Raw genomic sequence first — 13,518 nt, 5'->3', positions numbered from 1 at the left:
ATCCCAGAAGGTGGAGGGGGTATTGCAGAAGGACGATGACAAAGAAAGAAAAGTAAACAAAACGAATGAAAACTAAGAGCAAACCCTGGTAGTTTTCCATGAAAGACTGAAGGAAGACCAAGACCAAGATGAGGGTTTGTGTCTGTGCAGAGGGAGGAAGCTGTGGGATGTGCTGTTCCCCTACAACAGAAAAGCCTCCCACACCGCCGCTAAGGCTCTTTATGCTACAGTGAGTGTTGAAGCAAAGTATCCTGAAGAAGGCTGGCTTTATCTGAATTCAGTCTAGTCATCTTTGCCCAGATGCCCTTGTACGCCCCAAACAGTGTGGCAGGTGCCACTACTTGGTCTGAGCAGGGTGAGTGAAGTCCTGAGTGAATGCATTTTGTTGACTACACATGGCCGTGTCAAAGACCCCAGAGACTCAGAGGGAAACGACAAAAACCTTTCCTCAGGGACCCAGTGTGAGTCTTGACATGGTGTGTAGGAAATGAATAACATAGATTTCTGTTCCCACATATCTGTGACCAAAGATGACTCCAGTTCAGAGACTAATCCTACTGAGATTGGCTAAACCTGCCTGCTTGATCCGGGTATCCACCACATACCCTCCCACCTAGCTTATCTGTACTAATAACTCTAGACTTCTTGTTCAGCTGTATATGCTAACACCCTTTCTGTGTACAACTGCATATAACAAACACTCTGAGCTGTGGTTTTTCCAACAGTGAGCCCAGATCACCTGATACCAGCTTTCTGGCTGAGTTTTCATGTCTTTTTCTTTGTTCCCTTGCTGCCCCAATCAAATCCATCCCTGGAGGCCTTGCATGGACATAGCACTAGTTTTTGGACCATACAGTTCATTGCTCAAGCCTGTACAAGGTCAGTAGCTCTGAGTAGACGGTAAGAGAAGAGCAACCATGCCTGCTTTCTTTTCTGTTATTACAGGATTGCATGGCCTGTTTGGAAAAGTACTATGTGACAGAGTTGTGACATATACATATTTTTAGTGTCTGCTCTTTGTAGACAAATGGCTGAAATTGTAATTTCTTGGGTAATCTTCCATCAAGATTAAGCTGAAATACTCTTAATGTTAGTGCCAACTGTGGTTTCCGGTTGACACTGCTTGGCAATTAGGAATACCATGAGGGGTTTTTGTTTATTTGCTTAATATGGTTAAGATGACATTTTTAAAAAGTTTGCTAAAAGGCTTGCTTGCAGTCAAATGAGCTTCAAATACTTCAAATGAGCTGTACCTAATACAGTTTCTCACATGAACAGCAATAGCGGTTTATGAATCTTTAAACTTTCATCTAGTGCCTTTATTGGGAAGATCTGAATATGTAAGTGTAAGCCACTAAAGTCGAGCTTGGCTAAAGTAATGTCATAGTATTAGCAAATAAGTGTCTGGTAACTTATTGTCGATGAAATTTTAAGTGTATTCTATGGAAATTAAAAGATCACTATCCCCTATAATACTCATTCTTCCAACCACCATAAAAATAAAAGTATAAATTCTTTTTTTCAGGAGAAAATAGACATGGGAAATCAGTGGCTGAAGACTGTGTCTCCTTGGGAGATGCTGACAATATCTGAAGAATTTTAACTTTGGTTTCCTTAAGATTGCTTGATTTTAAACATACTAAATTAACAAAAGCATATCTCTTCCCCATGTATGGTAACATTGTGGAAGATTTTAGAGTTCTTTTCAAAAAGTTCATATAAACAGTAACAGTGATTGTGCCTTAATAAATGTCTTCAGCATTAGCAGTGGGTGGAGTTTCGCTCATCTTTCCAGCTCTCGTGTTGACCCAGTGTGCAACCCTCAGGAAGTTAGCTTATCCTTTCTTCTCCTCACTCGTAAAAGTGACTTGCCTTGAAATATTGTGAAAACAAACACGGGTTTAAGTGCTAAAGAAACGCAGAGTTGCCTTGGCAGCTCCTCACAGTATACTCTCCTAAGTGGTTCTGTATAAACTGCTGCCAGTCACAGGAGATACTGGGAGTCTTGTTTCTGGCATTGTCCACTTTTAAAGTCATAGTCTTGTCTTCCAAACTCATCTAGACAACTTAGGATGTTAGCTCTTCAGTAAGGAGGCAGGCCTTGCTGTCATAACTGAAACAAGTATCTAAGCTACATGTGACAATGACTGTACTTCCCTTTTATGGTCCTCTTGGTTTATCCGGTCATCTGATACACGTGATGTACATTGAATGTGAGTGTCCATTCACTGCAAACCACAAAAGCAACAATGTTGATGCCCTTGCCTGCCACAAAGTAGCACCATGCCCACTAGATTCTCCATCACTGAACCCAACACTGACTTTTAAAATGAAGGCAGGACTCTATAGCTCAGTATTCAGGTTCCCAAACAAAATACTGGAAGACCAGTTCAGTGTACATATTACGCAAACAACAACAAACTTTATAAACAAGCATAGTCACTGTTTATCTGAAATTAAAACTGATAATTTATCATTTAAATTATTTAAATTTAAAAACAGTTTTATTTTCTAAATCTGGCAATTCTACTCCAAGTAGATCTGACTCTATGAGACAAACATTTTAATTGAAATGTTTATCATTCAGAGTTTATTCAGTTATCTATTCTTCCTGAATTGTGAAACTTGAGAAATCAGTATTATTTGGCTTGATCAATTTTATCATTTATTACTTGGAGGAGACCACCCCCAGCCCACCCCCACATCCCAACTCCCCAATACCCCCTACCCCTGCATGTACTCCTCCTGGGATCGAGATTAGACACAAACTACATTCAGACACCCATTTTCACAGAGAGATTCTTTATTAAGTGAGGAGGAAAAGTTAAAGTGGTGATTTCTGACCCAGGCAGAAAAACAGCAGCAAATGATCTTGTAGATGTAATTTTTATGAGGAGCAAAAGAGGAGATCTGTCTGAGAATGAGCTAAGATGCTGTAGTAATGGAGACAGGAGAAAAGGAAGAATGATGTGAGATTCCTTTCTGTATGCTGTGAATGTGTTTTATTACCATTGGTTAATAAAGAAGCTGCTTTGGTGTGTGGCAAGGCAGAATACAGCTAGGCAGAAAACTAAACTGAATGCAGGGAGAAAGAAGGTGGAGTCAGGAAAATGTAATGTAGCTGCCCAAAAAGCAAGATGTGAGGTAACAAACCATGCATCTCATGGTAGAATATAAAATAATAGAAATGGTTTGATTTAAGATGTAAGAGTTAATTAATAAGAAACCTGAGCTAATAGGCCAAAGAGTATGTAATTAATATTAAGCACATTTTCTCTATCCAATAATTCCTGATGAACATCTAGACTGGTTTCAAACAACTACTGTGCACACTGTTATACTAAATGTAGATGTGTAAGATCTGTCATGGGCTGGAATTCAACTTCTCCCAGTGTACACCCAGCAGTGCTAGAGCTGGATCTTATGCCATAGTTACTTCTGGTTTTTAAGGACCCTCCATACTAATTAGCACATTACTACCAGCAGGGGATAAGTTACATCCCTGACATCTTCCTTTGATGTTTGTTGGCTACACGATAACCCTGCTCTGCCCAGAGTGAGATGAACCTTAATTTAATTTTAATTTACATATTCTCTAAGTTTTTTGGCCATTTCTATTTCTTTGAAAACAGTCCATCTATCCACCATCCAATATATCTGCCCCTTTATAAATGAATGATTTGTTCTGGGTATTTTATTTTGGAGTTCTTTATAGATTGCAGATAATAATTTTCTGTTCAGTGGATAGTTGGGAGAGATTTCTCTCCCATTCTGTAGGCTATCTCACTCTGTTAGTTTTTACTTCCTATTTTTGTTTATTCCCATTCTTAAGCTTATTTTCTACACTATTAGAGTCATTTTCAGAAAGCCATTGACTGTGCCTGTAACTTGATGTATCTTGGTAGTCCCTTTGACAGTCCCAGAGGGTCAGTTATGACAATAAAGCCTCTGGTCTGCCTTGAATTTATCTTTTGTGCAGGGTGAAAAATATAGATCTAGTTTCACTCTCTTACATGTGATTATCTGGTTTTCCCAGCACCATTTGCTCAAGAGCTACTATTGTTCCAATGTGTTTTTTACACCTTTGTTAAGATTAAGTGGCTGTACCTCGGCATGTTCATTTCTCAATTTCCCAGTCCATTCCCTTGGCCACTATGTCTATTTTTGTGCAATGCAATGCCGGTTTTATTGATAGTCTCTGCAGCATAGCTTTAGATTTGGTATTATGGTTAGTCCACCATGGCTCTTTCTTCTTAGGACTCCTTTGGCTATTTAAGGAGTTTTGTGCTTCAGTTTGCCAATCTTAGAACTGTTTCTTCTAGTTCTATGAACAATGTCATCAGAAATTTTGAAGTAGTATTGTTTAATCTGTAGATCACTATCAGCAATGTAGCCATTAACACAATGTTAATTTGGTCAATCTACGAACATCAGAGGACTCCCCTTCTTCTAGTATTTTCACACTCTTTTCTTCAGTGCTTTAATGTTTACATTGTACAAGTCATTCATGTCTGTGGTTAAGTTCATCCCTATGCATAGATTTTTTTTAATATTTATTTATTTATTATGTATACAATATTCATTCTGCATGTATGCCTGAAGGCCAGAAGAGGGCACTAGACCTCATTACAGATAGCTGTGAGCCACCATGTGATTGCTGGGAATTGAACTCAGGATCTTTGGAAGAGCTGACAACCCTCTTAACCACTAAGCCATCTCTCCAGCCCCCTAGTATAGATTTTTAAGCCCTTAAGAATGGAATTTTTCCCTGCTTCCTGTCTCAAGAAGTTTGTTGTTAGTCTGTAAGAAAGCTATTGGGTTTTTTGTATGCTGACTTTTTGCTCTGTTACTTTACTGAAAATGTTTTATAAATCTAGAGCTTTTGGAACAGCCTTTAGTGTCCTGTCTTTGGCAAACTTGGATAATGTAATCTTTCCTTTCCTCTATATCACTTCTATTTTTTCTTTATTGTTTAGCAAAGACTTCAAGTACTTTTTTAATAAGAGTGAGTAGAGTAGGTCTTATCTCATGCTTCAAATATTTTCACTTCGTATAATATTGGCTAAAGGTTTCTCATATATATCCTCTACCATGCTGCAATAGCTTCCTTCTACCCTTTCTTTCACAGGATTTTTATTAGAAAGGGTTGCCGAACTTTGTCAAAGATGTTTTCTGCATGTTTTAAAGTAATGGTGTGGTGTTCATCCTTAGGTCTGTTCATATACTGTTTCATATATACGTATTTTTATATCTTTGCAGTCTTTGCATGTCTGGAATGAAGTCATATTGCTCACAGTATATGATCCTCTTAATGTGTTCTTAGATTCAGGTTGCAAGAATTTTATTGAGAATTTTTATGTCTATGTTTATCAGGCTCATTGGGCCTATTTCCTGTTCATTGTCTCCTTATCTGGCTTGGGTATTGGGGTAATACTGGCTGAATAGACCGAGTTTTATAGTGTTCCTGTCAGTGTCGTGGACAGTCTGAAAAACACTGATGCTAGAATTTGGCAGTGAGAGTCAACCCTGCCCTTTCATTTCTTGGAGACTTTACTATTGCTTCGATCTCTTGCTTGCTGTTTGTTGATCAGCTTAAGTTGATACGTACCCTTGATTTAAGTTTTGTAAGACATGTGTGTTCAGGAGTTTATCCTTTTCTTCTATTCTTTCCAGGTTTAGAAAAGCTTTAAAGTCAGTGTGGTGGTGGCACATGCCTTTAATCCCAGCACTTTTGAGGTAGAGTCCAGCCTGGTCTACATAGTGAGTACCAGGCCTGCCAAAGCTACCTGTCTGGAAAAGAAAAAGAAAATGTTTTCAAAGTCTTCTTCAACAGTCCTCTGGATTTCACTGATGTCTTTTATTATGCCCCCTACTTTATTACTAATTTACTTTGACTTTTCTCTTTCTAGAGCAACTGGCTCAGAGTTTTTATTTCTCTAGTGTCTGTGCTAGGAAGTCCTCATCATTCTTCCCTTCCATACCTTGCTTTTGAGTTTGACTTGCTCTTGATTTCCTAAGACTGTGAGATGTATCATGATTTGATTGAATTGTGCCCCCCCTTTTTATAAGGTAATCTTTCATGGTTATAAACGTCTCTTTAGAAAAGCCTTAGGTATACCCAAAAGCTCTGGTAAGGGGTACTTCCACTTTTATTTAATTATATTAACATCTTCATTTCCTCCCTCATTTCTATGAACCATTGATCACTCAAAAGCTAGGTCTTAGTTTCCAAGTACACATACAGTGCATCTGATTTTTCTTGCTATTGATTTCTAGTATTATTCCACTGTGACTTGGTAAGACACTAGAGTTTGTTTTCACTGTGTATTTTGTTCTAAATTGCTTTAAGGCTAAAATGTGATTTATTTTAGAGACACTTCAATGGCATACTGAAAATGGTGTTTCCCACCACTTTAATATGCTATTGAAATCTGTTACATTCGTGTGACAATACTGATTGACTCTGATGATTCTTTATTAGTACCTAATTGGGAGGACCTATCTATATTAACAGGAGTGATGTTGTGAAATACCCATTGTTATTGTATCAGGATATATGTCTTCTTTTATATCCATAATGAAATTAGGAGTTCCAGCATTCAGTCCATAAAGCAGTCATAATTTATTTTTCTCTTTTGGATGGATTGTTCCTTTTTTTAAGATATAACATCCATATTGGTCTTTTAGAACTAGTTTAGCTTTTCTTGGGGAAGTTAGGGTTCCCAGATTCTTTATTTAATCTTTCTTTTTAACAAACAAATTTAAGAGGGATTCCAAAGGAAGTTCAAGGACAATTTTATTAGATCTAGTGAAAAAATAGCAGGGACAATCTCTATTGTTGGTAGCTCCACCTGGAGGATGGTGGAGAAAAGCATGTGAGAACCACATTCTACTTGGAAGCAGCCACATGGCAGATGGATAGTGTGGGGGTAGTGGGGGCAGTGACTTCAGAGAAAATATAAGAAATTCCAGAAAGTTGACTTGGAGAAAACATGCCCATGCTTTTACCAGTATCAAAAAATAACTCAGGAGGAAAACACAAAGTAACTCAGAAAAGCAGGAAGTCTGCAGTGTTATGTGATGGAAGGTCTACAAGCTACTACATGGAAGGGGGTTGCCTAGAAAGGAAAGATCATTATCTCATTGAAGCAATAATTGTTCCTTCCATCTCTTTAATATGGCTTTAGGTGAAGAAGCCTTCTCTTGACCAAGGCCCAGCTAGATTAATTCTTAAGCAAGAAGACAATAGCATGTAATGTTTTCATCTTTGGAGCAAATTAGAATGTCATGACTCCACCAGTAGCAAGAGGTATCCCATTCTTCAATGAGGAGGAAATAGATTTCTTTCAATAGGCCTTAACAGGCCCCTGATATTCATCCTCCATGGCCTCCAAGACCACTGTAGCACTTTGAAGTCTACTTTATCAGATATTAGAATAGCCATATCAATTTATTTGGGAGCTTTCATTTGTTTAGTAAAGTTACTTCCCTTTCACTATCAGTCTGGAAATGATAGTTTCTTGTGATAGGTCTTGGTTATTTTCATGCGGTTATAAATTAATTGGCATTTTCCTTTTTCAGTTCCACGCCACTTCACCTGGAGAGATGCCAGTAGATACCTTTTCTCCTCAGATATGGCAACAACAACAGTTCAAAGAAATAATTCTACCCAAAAATAGCTTGGGGAACCAAGTTTATTGGGGTTACTTACAGGATAAAGAGTTATTTACAGGAATGCGAATGACTCCAAACATTTACATCACTACATAGTCTTATCATATCATGAATATGATATAGAAACTGCATCATGAAGCATGACCTACCGCAGGCTACACAGTCTAGTATATTTCAAGATCAGATGCATCTGGAGGGCATGAGGAATTGATGGCTGGAATCTAGCGTGAGAGGGCAAAAGCACCACTCGATCATCCCGCCCATCCCACCTCTGCCAGGGAAGGTCAGTGACAGCACTATCATTAACATAGACATGTCTATTCTTCTGCTTATTTCATTTCACTGGTTACTGGGCCAGTACTGCATCTCTCCCAAGACAGCAATGGAGTGGTCAGAAGAAAAAAAATCAGTGCTACAGCTCTTAATAAAGCTCTTAATGTTGTCTGTTTGCTTTTAACTCTGGCATCTTGACTGTGTGTGTCATATGGTGATTCTTCATTATTCATGTTTACATAGAGTTCATGTATAATGTCTCCTGTGTTTAGGTATTCATTTCTCTTTATTTAGAAGTATTTCTGTAATAATTTCATTGTATTGATTTTCCTAGGCCTTATTTTACTGCCGTTCCTTTTTCTGCCATATTGATTTATTAATATTTGTATTTAATCATTTGGCTATGTCTCAGGTGTCCTATACATGATGTTAATATTTGATTTCTTTCTTCATTAATATTTAAATGAAATATTTCCCCACCTTTGTCCTCTATCCCTGGTAGTCTTTCTTCTGCTTATTTTGGTCTAGGGGAGATAATTTCCTTATATTTTTAGTTAGTTCATTGAGATTTTTATTCCAACAATTGTGGCTTTCTTTCATTTCAATTTCCTTGATGCATTTTTCTGTATTGCTGGCTTTTTCATCACTCTTTTAGCTTTATCTTCTGTATTGCTGGCTTTCTTCTCAAGATTCTAAACTGATTTCTTCATTCATCTCTTTATTTGTTTTCTGGTAACTTTATTAATCAGTTCTACAAATAAACTTCTGGTGCCTTAATCTGATAATATACTCACTTCAGTATATTTGAATTCAATTAGCTAGAACGTTACGATGTTTGGGTACTTTGGCTTCTGAAATTGTGGATTATGATCCCACATGAGGTTGTCTAACCACATGTTGGGGTAATGAAATTTTGTTAGTAATAGAAGGGCCTACACTGTTAGAGAAAACTGTTCCTCTCAGAAGCTAACCATCACTGATAGTTCCCCAGCTAAGAATGGAATTTCATGCCCAACTCAGACCTCCATGTCAGAATTTTGTCTAGCTTGGGTTTACACAGATCTTGCATATGCTGGGACATTCTTATGAGCTCACTTGTGCAGGCACCTGCCCCTGCTATGTCCAGAGACAATTTCCCTGAAGATACCCAACACCTCTGGGTCTTAAACTCTTTCCACCTCCTCTTTCACAATAGGGTTAGGCACTGCAGCCAGTCTCCTATTCTCTATGCTTTGGCCAGTTGTAAATCTGTGTTAGTCACCACTTATTGCCAATAAAAGCTTCTCGAATGAGAGTTGCATTGACTATAGAAATAATGACAAGTCATTGAGAATCAATTTATGACTGTGTCCACTCAGCAAATAGTAATGGGTTCTCATCTAGGGTCTATGACACATTGAATCCGAGGTTCTTGGCCTGAAAATAATGCTAAGTATAGGTTTCATCGTGTAGCATAGAACTTAAATCCCATGTTGGTCATCCCCATGTTGCTTGTGTCACTTTCACTATGGTGTGATAGTATACACAAGTGACCCCAAAAATTCTTCCAGGAACTCCTACAACTGATAAACACCTTCAGTAATCTAATATGACATAAAATTAAGTCAAAAAGAAATCAGTAGCCTTTCTATATGCAAGCAATAAGTAGGCTGAAGAAGGAATCAGGGAAACATTACCATCCACAATAGCCACAAACAACATAAAATATCTTGGGGTAACTCTAACCAAACAAGTGAAAGTCTTGTATAACAAGAGCTTTAAATCTTTGAAGAACAAAATAGAAGACTATATCAGAAAATGGAAAGATCACCAATCCGCATGGATAGGTAGGATTAACATAGTAAAAATGATGCAATGCCCATCAAAATCCCAGCACAATTCTTCACAGACCTTGAAAGAACAAAACTAAATTTCATATGGAGAAACAAAAAACCAAGGATAGTCAAAACAATACCGCACAATGAAGGAACAACTGGAAGCATCACCATCCCTGATTTCAAGCTCTATTATAGAGCTACAGTAATGAAAACAGCTTGATATTGGCATTTAAAAAAAGACAGGAAGACCAATGAAATGAAATCAAAGATCCTGATACTAACCCCCACACCTGTGAATACCTGATTTTGACAAAGAAGCTAAACATATAAAATAGAAAAAGTATCTTCAACAAATGGTTCTGGTATAACTGTTTCCATTTCTTTACTGTTATAAAATGCAGTATAATGAATACAGGATTGTAGATGTGGTTAAAAGGTTGTAGATCACTGTTATATTTTTAGTACACTAGGTTTAAAAATCAAGAGATTTTTTTAAAGACCTGAACAGTGACAGTACTAGTCAACATGATAATACGGATAGGGTTATCTCACTAAACCCCATCACTAGATGAAGAGTTATAGGCAATTAACGACTGCTGAAAGAGAAAGAATCATTTTTCTCCAAGGATAGGCCCCTAATTAGCCATCCAATACTAAGTGGTCAACTCTAAAAGCATACAAAAGTAAGCAACATGAACTGGACTTAGTAGCGTGTAATTGTATATTTATGTGTATACATGTAACAGTAAAGATTAAAGAAAATAATAATGGAGATACTATGTGAAAATGGAAGGAAGGCTTGGAGGTAAAGGTGGGAGAACTGTGGGAGAGAAAGCAGGATATAGTAATTATATATGTGTGTGAAATGCCATTATGAAACACATTGTTTTGTTCAATTATCAATTTGCTAATAAAATTTTTTTTCAAGGTCTGATCATTTATTTGTTACCCTTATAGACTTATTTTTGACTGGACTCAGACTTAGAAGTAGAAGCTCTCAGCGAGGACAGCCTTCCCCTCTTGGCAATCTGTTCCTGGCGCTGTTCTTTAGCTTCCTTCATTCTCTTGGCCAAAAGTTTAGCATATTTTGCAGCCTCCTCCTTGTTTTTCTTTGTTCGTTGCTTCTCCAGAGCAATATGCTGGCGTTTGTGTTGCAGGGCATGTGGAGTCACAAGACGCTGAATCTTGGGTGCCTTGGTCCTGGGCTTCTTACCTTCTTTGTTTAAAGGCTTTCTAACAATGTACTGGCGGACATCATCTTCTTTAGAAAGATTAAAAAGCTTTCAGATTCTGCTAGCTCTTTTAGGTCCCAACCGACGAGGCACAGTAGTATCTTGTCAGTACAGGAATATCCTTCTCTCCTTTTTTTTACAATAACCAAGTTGAGAACACTCAGATTGGCATCCACAATGCATCCTCAGACAGATTTGCTCTTCCTCTTTCCAGTTCTCCTTGGTCTATAACAAGAATGCCCCTTACTCAACATCAGGCGCACTCTGCCATGGGTCAGGACACCTTATTTCATGGGAAAACCTTGTTTGTCATTGCCACCACTGATTTGGAACACGTAACCCTTCCGCTCTTCACCAAGGCCATCAGCAACCACTTCCATGGCCATGTGCTTCTCATAGAAGGTCTGAGGCTTGCATTCATCATCCACTTTGATGAGTTTCTGGCAGCCAGTGGCAGGGAAGGAGATATTCAGCTTCATCTTCGCAGAGCCAACCGCCTAGGAGGCGCCACGGGGCTGGAGAGATGGCTCAGCTATTAAAGGCTAGGCTCACAAACAAAAATATAAAATATTTTTTTTTGAAAACATCAGAAGACTTTTAGTTCCTTTTGTAATACATCAGGAGTCAGTTCAATGTATATTTTTAAAAATACTACCCAAGGTAGTGTTTGTGAGCTTCTACTTCATTGTAGCATGAATGTAAGAAGACTAGACAGGCTTGTATGTTTAAAGACTTGGCCCCCAGCTAAAGGTGCTAGGATTGAAGGTAGTGTCCCTTTAGGAGGTAGGGCCTTGCTGCATGGAGTGAGTCTAGTGGGAATGGGCCTTGAGGTTTCATAGCTCAGCCCCACTTCCTGTCCACTTTGAAGATGTTGGTACCAAAAACCTCCTGTTCCTGCTACCATGCTTTCCCTACCATGGCAAACCTTCATGATGGAGGTGGGTGTTGTATCTTATCTGTTGCTTTCATTGGTTAAGTAATAAAGAAAACTGCTTGGCCCTCTGATAGGGTAGAATTTAGATAGGCTGAGTAAACAGAACAGAATGCTGGGAGAAAGAAGCTGAGTCAAGGAGTCGCCATGATTCTCCCACTCCAGACAGACACAGGTTAAGATCTTCCCTGGTAAGCCACCTCGTGGGCTACACACATTATTAGAAATGGGATAGTCCAGGTAAGAGAGTTAGCCAAGAAAAGGCTAGATATAATAGGCCAAGCGGTTTTTAAAAGAATACAGTTTCCGTGTAATTATTTCTGGGCATAAGCTAGCCATGTGGGTGGCCAGGTGCTGGGGACACAGCCCCACTGCTCCTATTTCAACACCTTCAGCCTAAATAAACTCCTCTTCTCATAAGTTGTTGTTTTGTAAGATGTTTGATCACAGGAAGAAAAGGAATACAGCTTTCCAACTTTCTCTTTGGTGTTTCCTTTAGGAAGTGAAATATATGTCCTTCATTGGGATACTCATCCATGCTTGGAGTTCTCATTGAATATACTGCATAGAGAAGTATCATGTTTTATAATTCTGAAGAGAAATTGAATCGCCTGGTTATGACTAAAAGGAGAAGAAATTCTGTGTTGTACTTAAAATAATGAATGAAGAAGTAAATCAACTCAGCTGTATGTATCAGCAAAGCTTAAATATAAACAAACATTTTACATAGAACCCACTTATAGCTAGGGTGAACTATAGCCATTCTGTTATTTTGATATTATTTTTGAAAGTGACATACTATAATTTTACTTTTAGATAAGACTTTCTCAACAATAAAAGTATCATGGTGCTGGAAGGCACTGTACACTCTCCTAAAGAGAAAAGTCATCAGTCCTGCCTAACTGTGAACCCTGACAACTGCTATAGCAATCATGTCAGGAGATGTCCAGGGTGCAATGTTGACACAAATGTTAGAAAAGCAACCAGCCACTTTCTGCTTGGATATAATCCTCAGTCTAGAAGACAGAACTCATGCTGGCACTGTGATTGGATTTAGAGCCAAGAACATGTGACTAAATTGGTCATAGTCTTTAGCAAGGAACTTACTATCCTTTGAATAGACACAGTATTAAACCAACTTTTAATGATCAACCATTGTATCCATATATTAGTATGTCTCTCAGCCCTCATCAGATAAGCTTGTTTGAGCAGTAGATAGTAATCAACAGAGATCCACAACAGCGAATATGCAGAGACAAGTGTGCCCAGTCCTACAGGGGACATCAACACCACACCCACTATACCTGAGACTCAGGAATGAAATTGGAAGTGAAGGATGAAAGATTAGTTAGTGCTAGCAGGGACTGGATGAGTACAGTGAAACTATTTTCAGAACACAGCAGGGCAGTATGCACACATGAACCCCTAACAGTTGTGACAACATACACAGGACCACACCAGGTAAAACTCCTAGCATGAAATGAGGGATGCAGTCATGAAGACTCTCCCTCAGCTAATGGGCTATTAGAAATTGATGGCTATTTGGAGAGGCAGGGTCAGTTTTCTTCATAGGTGACCCCTAAGGTTACCC

General features: G+C 38.4%; 1 pseudogene; it reads right to left on the bottom strand.

The window, feature by feature from the left end:
* Nucleotides 1-10,723: 10,723 nt before the first annotated feature.
* Nucleotides 10,724-11,475, bottom strand: LOC101985274 (annotated as a pseudogene).
* Nucleotides 11,476-13,518: the final 2,043 nt, after the last annotated feature.

The sequence above is a fragment of the Microtus ochrogaster genome, linkage group LG5 (genome assembly GCF_000317375.1).
Source record: "Microtus ochrogaster isolate Prairie Vole_2 linkage group LG5, MicOch1.0, whole genome shotgun sequence".
In the NCBI taxonomy this organism is placed as follows: domain Eukaryota; kingdom Metazoa; phylum Chordata; class Mammalia; order Rodentia; family Cricetidae; genus Microtus; species Microtus ochrogaster.
This window is presented reverse-complemented; position numbering and strand designations above follow the sequence as displayed.